This window comes from Bacillus rossius, chromosome 1 (genome assembly GCF_032445375.1).
Source record: "Bacillus rossius redtenbacheri isolate Brsri chromosome 1, Brsri_v3, whole genome shotgun sequence".
Lineage (NCBI taxonomy): Eukaryota > Metazoa > Arthropoda > Insecta > Phasmatodea > Bacillidae > Bacillus > Bacillus rossius.
This window is the reverse complement of record NC_086330.1, coordinates 193,000,230-193,015,024: the sequence shown is the minus strand read 5'-3', so window position 1 is coordinate 193,015,024 and position 14,795 is coordinate 193,000,230. Positions and strand designations below refer to the sequence as shown.

General features: G+C 33.6%; 1 protein-coding gene across 7 annotated transcripts in view; it reads left to right on the top strand.

The window, feature by feature from the left end:
* Nucleotides 1-14,795, top strand: part of LOC134527188 (uncharacterized) — a 412,406-nt gene that overhangs the window by 83,127 nt on the left and 314,484 nt on the right. The window lies entirely within an intron of this gene.

Below are 14,795 nucleotides of genomic sequence, written 5' to 3'. Positions count from 1 at the left end.
CTGACAAGTAGCTTACGATACAGTACAGTAATGCCAGTTTACTACTCTGCCTACCACAGACAGCTGCAGATAAAAATGAATGCACGTAAAAATAACTGGTTTTGTTGCTGATACAAATGGTTAAGTAATTATTGTTTCAGGTATTCACACGATTTATTTCCTACAAGTTAGACATTAACTTCAGTTTACACTTTCATTTTATCAATTTCATTTTATGTATATTAAATACCTAGCGATGATATCGGAGCAACTAAATAGTTGGTTAGGTTGAGAGAGTTTTACGGCTCCTCAATAGTGAGGTCTCGACAGTCGATGAAGGCAGAGATTCAGTTAATAACTTACCTAATATTTTGCGCGTTGCATTGAAAATCATACTCGTTACTTATCACCCTAAACAAATAACTTTTTTCCGCACGAATATGAGCTGCAAAGTATGTTTTCAAGATAATTAATTAAATAAATAAAAATTTTTATTGATGTTAATGAAACATTTTTTTCAAAACTGGTACACATTTTGTGTACGATAAATGCTCACTGACAGTTTACCAGTAGTATGCAAGTAAACGCTCCACAGTCAACTTATTGACGCAGCGCTTTCAAGGTCACTGGCCTATGAACAAGGGATGACTCCGCGTATCCTTCTGTTCAAGGGACAGAGAAAGAGCAAGTCCACGCCAAATACCACACAGCCTCCTTAGCAACCCCCCTTCCCCCCGCCCTAACTCCTAAATAATAACCGGTTTGGGGTGGCAAACAGCGACTCCGTCCACCACCCCCTGGCGGCTAGTAGTGGGGGTAGCTAAAAGTTCGGGTTTTCCACTTCCCCTCGCACCATGTTCCTCAGACACTGCGACAGCTTGCTAACGTGTGCCCGGATGTCCCACCTTAAGAGTTTCAGAATATGGATCTGTATGTAATTAAATCGCGGGTGACTCGTATCTTCGGCCACTCCAGCGGGCAACCAAGGATTTGGTCAGCCCCAGCCCGAGCAACGTCTTCCCCAAGCAATGCGCTGTTGAATTTGGTTGCTCACAGCAACCAAGGAGCGGTAAGGTTTTTTCTCCGTTACCTCAATGGCAAGGTAGTTGAAAGGTGAAAAGAGTAGCGATTAAAATATCAATGTTTGCGCGCAAAGCTATGGCAAATTGAATAAAACCCTAAGGAATAATAACTCAGAAGATTCTGAAACTAAATAGGTATTATAAGAGGTAGTATTGTGTTATATGATTGTCAAATGGTTGTCCTCCTTACAAACAAAAATTATTACATTTAATATGACATCACAAATTATACCAATTAGTTTAGGACAACAATAAAGATAATAAAATAAAAACTGTGTGTCTATTACAATGGATTTGACATTATACCTACTAAGAGAATTAGAATTTCTTTGTCCCTCATCACTTATTTTTCAACCTTTGGAGCCATCGTTGTTCGTATAGAAAATTGTTTCAGACAAATGTTTTATTTAATATTAGAACACTAAAAAGACATTTGATACTGTGCCTAATAAGGGAGTTAAGTTTTTTCCCCTTTCACCCTCTCTGTTTTCCATCCTTGCAATAATGGTTGGCCGTACCAAAAATTTTTTCAAAAAACCATTTTAGATAATAGTTCAAGTATTTCAATGATTTTATAAAGAATTTTATCCTGTGGTTATTCAGGATTCAGTTGTTTCTATCAATAATTGTTTCAGGAAAAAGTTTTGTATAATAATATTACTAAAAATAACTTTGAATGGGTTATATACTGTGTGTACTACAGAACAAACTAATTTTTTTCTTCAAGCCCATTTTTTTAAACCTCTTGCAATAATGTTTGTTAGTATCAAGCTTTTAACGGACGAATATAATTTTTCTGGCAATCTGATTGGCTGTAGAGTCCCGGACAAACGGACTTGATTGACTTTTTGAAACACAACTTTAAAAGTTAACTTTCAGAAGTTAGTTCTTTTTCATATTTAATTATAATAAGAAAAAAAAGCTTTAAAACAGATTTTTTTACAGTGTGAATGTGTTCAATATTATTATTATTATAGTTACATAAAATATTTTGGTTATCATTTATTTTTATTTTACCAAATATTCATTATTGACAATTAAAATAGTTTTCGGTACCAACACGATTGTCGGAAAGCGCTGAAGCATCAAAAATAATGGCAAAAAAATACCACCAAAACAGTTTAGAAAATCCCTGGAGTGAAAATATTGAGGAAATAAATAATTTCTGTTTCTTGAGTGACAAGATCACCGTGGTTTTGACGTCATAAGACTTTGTCAGTTTTGATACAAATTGAATGTTATTTTATACAACTTTTAATAGTGTGAATGTGCCTCTCACTAGATTTACTGTAACAACATAGTATGCACAGATTGGTCTTACATGGTAGTATTGTATTAAGGCAGCAAACATCGTATCGCAATCTCTTGTAGTTTATACTTAACTTTTCCCTTGGAATTTTCCCGTGGCCACTTGCTCTCTTTCTTGTGCTTCTCTAATGTAGTCTTGATCTCTGCACCTTAGACCACAGCTGTACCTGAGATCAGCTATTTCAGGCAATACACATTCTAGATAAAATGTTTTACCTCCGGTAGCATTTCATTTGACCAAAATTGATAATCTCGTTCCACAGAAATAAATTCTGCATTGAAATCACAAAATTAAACAAGAGTTGCGTACTTTACACTACAAATGTTGAGTTGCCCCTGCAGTTGATAGTAATACGAGCTGTTCTTGTATGCTACACCAAACATGTTTTATTGTCTACTGAAAAAGAGTGCGTTGACCTTCAAACATGTTTCATCTTTATTCTCCCGTCTCCCATTCATCAACAACACAGGGCCGGCGCAAGGCTGAGTAGTGAGAAATCACTGGTTACAAAAAGTTCGGAAAACTGCAGAAAGGTGTCCACAGTCCAGCATGCTTGGCTACAAGTTGTCACCGATATTACACGTTGCCTAAACTCTGGTTACTACCATTGTACCTGAGGTCCAATTCCAATAAACTAAAAGCTAAAATAAAGTCAATCCTTCAGACGATATAATTAAAGGTTTTTAAATTATAATTGAAATGTGAATGCATAAAAAAATGCAAATTAATATCATTACTTTCTAACAGCTAATTTATTAAAATTAAAATCATAAATACAATAAATTAATAATTACTACATATACAATTATGGTTTTAATCAAATTCCTCATGTTTAAAGATTTGCCTACAAAAGTTTTACCGTTAAATTCTTTATAGTTTTGAATTAATTAGGAATGTTTAAAATTCCAGAAAATTGACAATAACTTAAGTTTAAAAAATAAAATAAAAATATTAACTATACACCAGAACGCTTAAAATCTTATATTACAGCTGAATCATAAACAAATATATTGTTTTTGGACCATGATGCTGATGCACCAATCCCCTTAAGTTGTTTCACTTAAGTTCCTGAATTCGAACATACACAACAGCCAGTTCAATACAATGGTAATCAAACACACACAACATTACAAACATAGACACCTACCTATAACATAAATGCCCCCCACACACAATCAGTCCAAACTGTCAGTTCGGACTTATCAGTTGGAACTGAAGAACTGACGAACTGATGAACTGATGGCTTCTCACCACATCGGACTGCGGTTTCGAGAACCCTCAGTCCGAACTTTCGTGCGTGGGAACAGCGTCTCGCCAGGCCAAACTGTCAGTCCAATTAATCAGTCCATTAGCTGAATGTCGTGGCAAACATCTTTGTTTATACTCTTTGGTTGTTTTGCTATTTTGTTTTTCTTTTTCAAACTAATAGTGCAACTGCAATTGCAACATCTAAAGTTTCTTTCATAACCATCGATGAAACGATACATCCAGCAGCAACCACAGGACTGATTGTGTTTGTGGAAGGCCTTAAGACAGTACAAAAAATACACCATTTACATAAAATTATTAGAACCAATTTCAGTGATTAAGGAATTTAGAAGTCACTCATTAGGTTCTAACTAATAATTATGCTGAGCACAGACCAATTAACGTTCTAATATGTATTTAACTTTCCAGATTAATATAGTAAAAATAGATATAGTTCTCAGGGATTATTTTTAAAACTAAACAAATTAATATTTTGACTAACTCAAGGTTCTCATCAAGGCTGAAAATTTCTAACCTCTATGACATTAGACAAGTCTCTTGTGAAAATTTTTTTTTTTATGCCTAAACTCCATTTATTGCCAGAATAAAACTTAATCACATCAAATAGAATCAGTGTGTCTTGCTTTGGCATAATACTTTCCACAGGATGAATCCAAACAAATCCAACAAAGAACTTGGTTTAATGAAAAGAGGAAGTTAAAGAGCATAGAATAAAAGTATTTTCGGAATTTTTAATTTTTTTTTTAACAAATATTGCCCAACTATGAAAATTAAAAAATTTGATATCTCCTAAAGTATTTGGAATTTCTTATCTCCGCCGGGTTTAATGAAAAGGGGAAGTGAAAGAGCATATAATGAAAGTATTTTAGGATTTTTAACATTTTTTTTCGCAAACACAGCTACTCTACATATTTACCGCAACTGCTAACATGGTAGGCTAAAATACCGGTATTTTAACATTACTGCAATTAACAGGATACCTTCATCTGTATAAAACTTATGAAACATATCTGTATTTATATAATTAAAATATATAAATTACTTACATCCCAACATACATAGTATCAAGTTATCTCGATATAAATAATATTTGAACACAGAAAATTTAAAATAAAAGTGGTTACCAACTTCAATAAATAATTTGATTAAATCACAAACATCAACAAATTCATGTGAGGCAAGCCCTGTACGCAGTACGGGTGCAACAGCTGCTGTAAAAATGCTTGATATCTTTTGTTTGCAGAGACTTGTTCCTTTAAAGTTGTAACCTTTAACAGAATGCTCAGCCATTGTGACCTTGTTATTTAACTTCTTTCAAATACTACTCCATTTTATATTATTTCTAATAGAGAACACAAGCACAAGACACATTACATCAGACCTTAGCCAAAGAGGTAGGCAGATACATCACAACTACTATTGAACATATATTGCTTTTTGTAACACCCCTTTTTTTATAATACATAATTAATATTTTTAGTCATAACAAATATTTATTTGCTCATTTGACGGAGTAATTTTTTGGTAATTACTTTATTTTTTATAATAGTTATTATGACTAGAACACTATGATGAGATTTTACGAGTTGATTACTAGTTACTGAAAGAATATTTTTAGAAAGTTTAATATTAAATTTTTTTGTTCAGTTTCTTTTCAGATGTACCAATTTGAAATTTGGCTGGTTTAACCAAATCAAAATATGTACTCGATGGTTTGTAAAACCTAGAAATCTCTTTCTCATACCCTACAGGCATAGGTAGATTATGAAGTACCTATTTCTTCTGGAAATATCTTGGAAACTTCTATAAACTTCTGGAACAGTTTAATAACTTAATGTACACAACATATTATTATGTTCTCCTATATTACAAAATGATTGATTAATTATTTGCTCATTTTCCATGCTGCAAAAATATTACGACTGTTTGTAACTCACTGTATCTACCATTGAATAACTTAGAACAAATTTCATATTATATGCCAAATAAGGTAATTTTTTTAATTGTTTTAAACCTTCAAACAGCATTTTTCATCCCTTGCACTAATAACGTGGTCATTTAAAAATATGCTTTGCACCAAGGTTTAAGATAATATTAAGATGGTTTAAAATAAATTTTGAATGAATTTTATACTTGGAAAGTTAAGAATTTTTTTTTAAAATTTGAACCCATGGTTTTACTATAATAATTTGTTTCATCAAAAAATTGTTCAGCCGAAGTTTTAGATGAAGTTTAGGATTTCAACATTAAATTATAACGGATTTGATAGTAAATCTATTTTTAAAAAAGTAGTGACTTTTTTACTTTCTAACCTTTTAATTTCCACCCGTTGCAGTAATGGTTGGTTTGATGAAAATTTATTTTAACTATAATTTTAATCAATATTTAGAAAAAATAAATAAAAATAAGAGTAGATTTGGTAGTGTACACGGTTGGGAAGTTTTACTAACTTTCTTATTCCAACCCCAGGTTTTTTCAACCCCTTGCAAGAATGGTTTGTTTTATCAAAAATTTTTACGCACAAAATTTTTGATAAAAATTATAAGATTTTCAAACAAATTTAATGTTTTGATTGTGTGCCTAATGAGGGAGTTATAAATTTTTTGTCATTCAATCTCTGTGTATTCTATGCTTTGCAGTCATTGTACGTAATTTAAAAAAAATATTTCAGACAAAAGTTGTAGATAATAATTAAAGGTGTTACAGTTAATTAGAATGAATTTTATAATATTGATGGTACAGATATTATGTTTTTTTTTTTTTTTTTTTTTTTCAAATTCTACCCTTATTTTTTTCAACCCGTGTGTTTCAGGCAACACTTTTAGAAAAAAATTATAAGATTTACAAATAATTGGAAAAAATTTGATTCTGTCCTTACTAGGGATTTATGGATTATTTTTTGTCTTCCAACCCTTGTTTTTTCAACCATTTGCATTTATGGTTGATCGTGTAAAAAATTGTTTCAACACAGAAGTTTTGAAAAATATTTATGCTCTTACAAACAATTAGAACAAATTTAATAACTATTTAACAAAAAAATTACTAACAAAAAAATCATAACTCCCTTAATATTGTCACGTCTCACTTTGAGGGGGGAGAGAATCGTAGCTCTTTACATAGAAACAACTCGCTTGCTGGCTTCATCTAGTCTTAACTTCATAAAATACTTTACTGTACCTAGGATCATAGGTTCGTCATCCCGTACAGGATGTCTGGTGAGATCTGAACTAAGGAGATTTTGCAAAATAACATAATACTAAATTAAAATTATTTTATTCTTAAAGTCAAATAATCAACATCATTTTAAAGAACATTTAAATAGCGGGATTACAATTTAAAACAATAATCTCTTCATTACTTCCTTAACTATTGAACGACCTTACAAGAGAGAAAGAGAGAACTTCACTAAACTCTTCCCTAGTCCTTCCGAATACATCAAATCATAATTAATACTTAAAATTAAAACAAAGATAAGTCCATACTCACATTTTCCGAAAAGCCTTTCTTGATCGATTACTTAAAACTAACGTAGGGGCCTCTCCTGCCCTTGAAAACCCGAACGAACATTACATTTTAAAAATTAGAACTAAACGACTACAGTCAAACCTCATTATTACAAACCTGAAGGGACCATATTTTAGCACTTTGTAATAACGAGGGTTTGTATTAACCAAACTATTGGGATATCATGACAAAAAAAATTGATTGAACTTTAAATGCCTATATTTACAATTATAAAGAAAATTATACACACCGTTGGTAGTATAAGCTGGCTTCACTACATGCATGACAATATGTAAACACTGAAGAAAACATAATACAAACTTCAATAAACTTGCATTCATGACACAAATTCAATTCAAACATTTGGTTTTAAAAAAAGCATCAATTCTGGTTTGCAATATCTTTTTCTTATAGGCATTGTTTACCACATTTAACTTTGGTCATATCTACTGCTGCCGACTCTCTACACATAGTTTTGCCAACAAGATTGTTGCGATCCTTAAACCGTTGTAGCCAACCATTGCTGAACTTGAAGTCTAAAATTCCTAACCTCAATGCTAGGTAGTCTGCCTTCTTCTGAATCATAGGTCCAGAAATTGGCAAGTTTGCTGCACGCATTTCTTAAAACCACTGCAACAAGGTAGCTTCCATTTCTTGATGTTTTGGGCCTCGCATTCTTTTTCTTGTTGATAATCTGCACGAACCCGCAAAAGCTGATTCAATACTTTCACGATTTTTTAATATTGTCGACAACGACGATTGCGGGATGTTAAATTCTCTCGCCATTTCAGTTTTCGTTCTCTCTCCATTTACTACTTCTTCAATAATTTTAACTTTAACTTGCAATGTAAGTTCATTGCGTTTACGTTTCGCAGTCATATTACAAAACAACTAACACTCAAAATTGAGGTTAAGATACACGTTCGTGAACAATGGAAAATATCAGAACTTTTTTCCATAGATTGTTTAAACTTCTACGTATGTACACTTCCGACGACTAATATTAATAAGGTATAGAGTTCTTTCCTTTTCGTTTTCCGTTTACAACATGGCATCTTTTCTAGTTTAGTTACTAACATCGCCACTAGAGTTGAACTTTTCATCTTGTTTTTCGACCATTTTGCTCTGTAGGATACATATATGTATCTTTGGAGAAACGTTTGTTTACATGACGGTTATGAAGACGATTTACTTTAGACTTCGGCGGTGAAATTCGTATTAACCGTTTTCTTATACACGTTAACAGCTACTTGAGGGATCAAAACAACTTCGTAATTCATATTAACCGTATTTCGTATTAAAAGTACTGAATAACATAGGAAATAATACATTATTTTCCGGGACTGTGAAAGTACTTCGCATAAACGGGAATTTCGTACTAAGCGGATTCGTATTAATGAGGTTTGACTGTAGTGACGAGGGCCATAGCCTCCGCCCGAAAGCTTGAAGACGACTCTCCTGCCCTTGAAATCCTGAACGAACATTACATTTTAAAAACAAGAACTAAACGACTAGTGACGAGGGCCATAGCCTCCGCCCGAAAGCTTGAAGACGACTACATGACGATCTAAACTTAAACTACATTACGAACTAAACTACTCGTGGCCTCTGGCGTCGGCCATAGCTTCCGCCAGAGTGAGCCCCGAGTCACCACTCACTTGCGCTTAAATTCGCGCCCTGCCGCGCCTATCAATAACAACTGCTCGTTATTGAATCCAAATTTACTAAACAACTAACTAGAACATCTGGGAAGGCTACCCCCCTCTACCCCGACGTGCAGGCCACACTGCGCGGCTTGTTACGACAGCGCGCCCCAGTAACTGCGGCCCGTGGCTGCGCCAGCGCGCGGCCGAACAAACAAACAAACAAAATTCTGCAAGCCCGCAGCGTGCCGCGCCGGCCCCGTGCCCCAATTACATGGTCACGCCACTTGCGCTGACGAGTGAACAGAGCAGCCAGCCAAGAGTCCCATCAGTTAAGTCCCTAAATTTGATTTCAACAATCCTGCAAAATTTCAAACCGCGACATAACCCTCCCCTCACAGAGCTCGAGCCCCATCGAGCTACCTCAAAATTACATATTGTCTTTTTCCATTAAACCATAACTATAAATTCCTCATTTCACAAAAATAATAATTTTCTTAGTTCCTTACTGTCTGAACATACATCTAGATTCTGCATTAGATCAATTTAAAACATCAAGTATTCATAAAAATAAAAATGTAAAACTTTTATCTGGTTAGTTGTTCTCACAGGAACCTTCAGAGGCTCGAGTTCTCATTACTAAAAAAAATTGTTCTGTTAGTGAAGCTCTCTTTACAAATTAAATTAATGTTCTTAGTTTCTCAGTATTCGTTAAACAATGTGCAAATTCTTGATAATTATTTTTTTTTCTTTCCAGTTTCCGTTTATCACAATACTTCCTTCTTTTTTTAAAAAAAATTAAGTGTTCTTACAAAATTATCAGTGTTTCAATTAATTAAACTCTTATCTCGTGAAGGTTGGTGCAACTCCTCGAAGTCAGTGTTGTCGAGAAGAGTAGCTCCCTGGGCTGGCCATCAACAAACACCATTCAACTCCAACAGCTACTGGACTGGCTTCCAGGGCAGCTCACAACTTCTCCCCACATCTGCTTCGGAGTTGTGCCATCCTCATCACGAACAGATTACAATTCTGAAACATCATCAACAGGCATTACCAACACGCCTTACAACTACATAACTAACAACAAAACTGCAATCGATGGTCAAGGATGCAAACACACAAAACAAAAAAAAATAAATAAAATTAATTAATTCAACTGCTAACATAAAGTATCCCACCCTTAGCATAATCTAATCAGGAAAATAATTTCATAGGAAAACTTAAGGAAGGGAAACATGACCTCCAATGATTTTCCCTAACTCTGGAGTCTTGATCTTCTCTATACAGCAAATAGTCGCCACAAAGTAACTGGGTTGAAGGTCCCTTCACATGACCCACCCATAACCTCTTCTACTCTTCTTTTCTTCTGGGGGCAACCACAATGCCCACCAATCTCTCTCCATGGTGCCGAACCAGCTATCCCATGAGAGTAAAACAACGAAGTCAATAGAAGCTCAGAGGGGAAACACCACTCTCTGGCTTGTCGAGCCATAAAACAGCTTTATCTTCTTCTTCTTCTGAGTAAAACATCTGATTAATCTTGCTACTATTCTTCCAAACAATAAAAATTCATCAGGTATCTTCATGAAAAAAACATTCTAACATAATAAGTATTCTTTTTCTTCTTTTTTTCTGTTAGATGTAATAGAAGGCCATGTTAGGGAGGTTATAGGGAAAAAGAGTGGCCAATTCCCACCCCATCACCCACCTAGATCATGACTAATTAACTTTTAAATGTTTTTTTTTTATTCAAACCAATAAAAAAAATATATTTTTATTCAAACTTTTAAATTATAATTACTGTTCTTTCAGAACCTCAAAAGCAAATCAATAATTCTAACAACCTGTGATTTACTGCATCCTTGTTCCATCCGATCTGTTTGTTTATAACTTTTCTTGTAAAGTATAAAATTTTCAACATTACTAATTCAAAAAATATTTTAATTCTGGTATCCTTTGAGTTAAAGTTAAAATTTACTATTTCTTAGCTTGAAATAATTTAAGTTTTCAGAACTATTTCATTGTCTAATCCACAACACTTAAAATCAACAAAAAAAACAAATCATCAAAATCAATAAGATCATCTGACCTACCTATCAGTACTGTGAACTTGAACTGTTCGTACACATTTACAATAAGCTATTGTATTTAAATTCCATTTGAACAAGGTTTAAAAAAAAAACTCCTAATCCCTCTGTAAATTAAGAAAATTAACTTTAACATTTAACTTAAGGTATTAGTTCTCTTTGACATTATAACCTAAAAAGTTCTATAAATAATGTTTATAACAAAAAAAACTCCAGTTACTGTCTTCCATAAAAAATAAAATTTTACATGACCTGATAAATCTTCACTTGTAAGTCCATGGCTGCCAGCTTTCTCTTCTCTTGAATCTTCAGTCTTGGTTCTTGTTTCTGAAATCTTGCATCTTGTCTCTCGAACTCTTGTCATCTTGTAAACTGTACTGCTGCTCAGCTCATCTTAAGGAATCTGTAACAGTTTCAAATACATGTTAATTTAAGTTACATAATTCCTGTTCTTTGGTCCTAGAAAAAATTGTATTATTAGTACACATTACCCTAAAACAACATTATTATTCATTGTTTATTACTTTAAAAAAATTTCTTTACCATAAAATACTCTTTTTTTTTTTCTTTTCATTAGGCCTACTTATTTTCCTTCTTTTCAATTAAATTCTGCTTCAAATGTTAATCCTAACTTAAGACCTACCATCTATTTATTATTCATTACTTACATACATTATTTATGTTACCCTAAGATTCCCATTAGTTTCCACTATTTCCTATCAAAGACATTCTCTCTCAAAAAAAATTTACTTATGACTCTTAACTTAACAAACTTAAAAAACTTTTACACTAGACTTAACTTATTATTCATTCTTAGTTACTTACTTCCTATATGTAAACTTTAGTACTTTCTAAAAATTATAACCTATTTCTCTCTACCTCTTAATCTCTTTCAAATATTACAATAATAATGTTACTTTGCATCTTAAAAACCTATTATTTTTTTTCCAATCAAATTAGACATCTCATAACAATAAAAATTCTGCCTATACTCTTTCTTATGGGTGTCCAACCCAACAACAAAATTTCAAATTCCTCAAGTTTCCTCATATTTAAATTATGCAATGCACATCCCCTCTGTGGTGCCTGTACCCTTTTAGGACTATCACCTTCTCCTCATCACGACAACTCTTATTCCTCGGGGTCTGTATTCACTGTTCCAAAACAAATTTCTCATAAAAAAAATTAAAAACAAATTTATTATTTTAAGAAAACAGAAATTTACATTGACTTTACTATGGAGCCTGGAAATCTTAATGTCTCACAGCAGCTAACATGACTAAATCCCATGGAACCCCAGGTTTACGTAACCTGTGCCCAAATAAAATTTAAGCATACCAGGCTATCTCTGCACTAGTTTTACAGCATCACACACTATTTAGGGCCCCTGATCTGCCATCAGTCCCAAGGAGTTTTCCCCACAACCCCTCTCTACACAAGCACCTACCACATTCCTCTGAATTGGCTATCGGTTTTACGGCATTCTTTTGGGATCCGACCATCAAGTTAGGGATAATCGAACACTAAACCTCCATACTTCCAAACTAATGTAAATCAATTAAACTTTCTCTGTAATTTCTTAAAATCAAAAAAAAATTATTCAAACATGCCAAAGAAACTTAAAAAAAATTCATAATCTTATCTTCAAACCATTAAAATAAAAATAAATAGATTACTCTGTCTCCTTAATAACTGTAAACTGTCACAAAATATCATGTCATAAATTTAACTATGCTTACTGACTCTTAATCATAAAATCTCATTTTTCCTAATAAATAAACAACCGATTTCCTTAAAATCTCACTGTACCTCTCACACTCAAACTTCACTGGCTGAATATCTCAATAAATTCAAAAACAATTATCTAAACTCTTAGAGAAACTCCTCCCCAATTATTCAACTTACTTCACATTATTTTATTTCATTACTTAAAACACCTTACTCAAAAAAATTAATTAATTCCCTTCCATTATTATTTATTTACCGAACAAAACTTTCTCCTAAATTAATTTAGTAAAATTCAATTTGAAACTTAGGCAAGTACACTAACTCTCTACAGCAATGTTTCTCATTTCCCTTCTTCCTAACTTTTAACACATTCTCTAACTTAACCCACAGGGACATTTTACCTCCAGAACAAACAAAAATTTCACTGTAGTGCCTATCTGCTATAGGCCTACTACACAACAGGGGACTCTAACCCCACCAAAAAAATTCATTGAAATGGTACCCTTATCCCATACGGGATAGCCACTTCGGTACTACCATGGGGAACTCCTGCCCCTTACTACTAACAACTCTCAGGGGTTCTCCTGACCCTTAATTCCGTAGTCAGCCCATCTCCTATGGGTCTGCGCTACCATCCCTACTTCCCAGGGACACAACACCTCGCATTAGGGTCCCTTGCCCTAAAGAAAACATTAATTTTGTCTCTCTGTTCCCTTGGAGTCAATTCCCTCTACCCACAAAAACTATCCTTCCTATTTTTCTCAATGCTTATCGATTTTATAGTGTACCTCCTTACTAACTGTTTACACGTCCCAAAGATTATTTTTAAAACCGAGGTAGAATTTAACTAACAAAAACATAAACAACTTACAACGAAACACTTCTAGCCTATACATCATACCCTTCTTAAAATAAATTACTTACATAGTGAAAGTTCCTCTGCTCCTAAAACACACTTAAATTTAAATTTATTAACCAATAGTCTATTTTCTTATTGCTAAGTTACCGTACAGCTGATCAAAACAAGGTCGCCTGTCCACGTCTCCGTATGAGCCCGTGACGTCACCGAATTCCGCCAGGTTCGCCAACCCTCGCTTGCGGTTCCTCCGTTCTCCGCTAGGTCTCAGCACCTCCCGGTCACGTGTTCACTCTGCCACGTCCACTGACGTGTCGTTCTGAAACAACTCTCAACATTTTTCTAATTAAAACACAACATCACTATAAATTCTATAACTCTCTTTTAAATAAACTCTCGTTTTCTCTTTAATTCCTTTCTAACGTTTATCTTTTCCCTCGGCTGATTTAATTCGTACGTCTCGTCTCCTAAGCGCACGACAACAAAACAAACTTCACTTGAAAATAAATCCTATTTACGAAACAAACTTTATTTTAAATTTTAACTCTCTTAACCTACAAACTTAAAATTAATCTTTAATTAAACTAAACCACTTGCATTATCTCTATTAAGCCTTTAAATTATAATGTATTCTCCTCACGTAATAATCCCTGATAAATCTTCAATAAACTCAACGAATTAAAACCACTTATCACTATAAACTTTATCCTTACAAGTATCCTCAAATAAACATCTGTTACGTCAAAAAACTCGCAAACTTCCTCCACTTAGACTAAATTCCGTAATCCTCTCCTCAAGTAAACTCTTATTAACCTGCTATCAGAAGCTGAAACTAACTTAATAATAAACATAAAATCTCCCTCTCTCCAGAAATAGAACCTACCCGGCGCCTCCACCATTTCTGTCACGTCTCACTTTCAGAGGGGGGAGAGAATCGTAGCTCTTTACATAGAAACAACTCGCTTGCTGGCTTCAACTAGTCTTAACTTCATAAAATACTTTACTGTACCTAGGATCATAGGTTCGTCATCCCGTACAGGATGTCTGGTGAGAGCTGAACTAAGGAGATTTTGCAAAATAACATAATACTAAATTAAAATTATTTTATTCTTAAAGTCAAATAATCAACATCATTTTAAAGAACATTTAAATAGCGGGATTACAATTTAAATAATAATCTCTTCATTACTTCCTTAACTATTGAACGACCTTACAAGAGAGAAAGAGAGAACTTCACTAAACTCTTCCCTAGTCCTTCCGAATACATCAAATCATAATTAATACTTAAAATTAAAACAAAGATAAGTCCATACTCACATGTTCCGAAAAGCCTTTCTT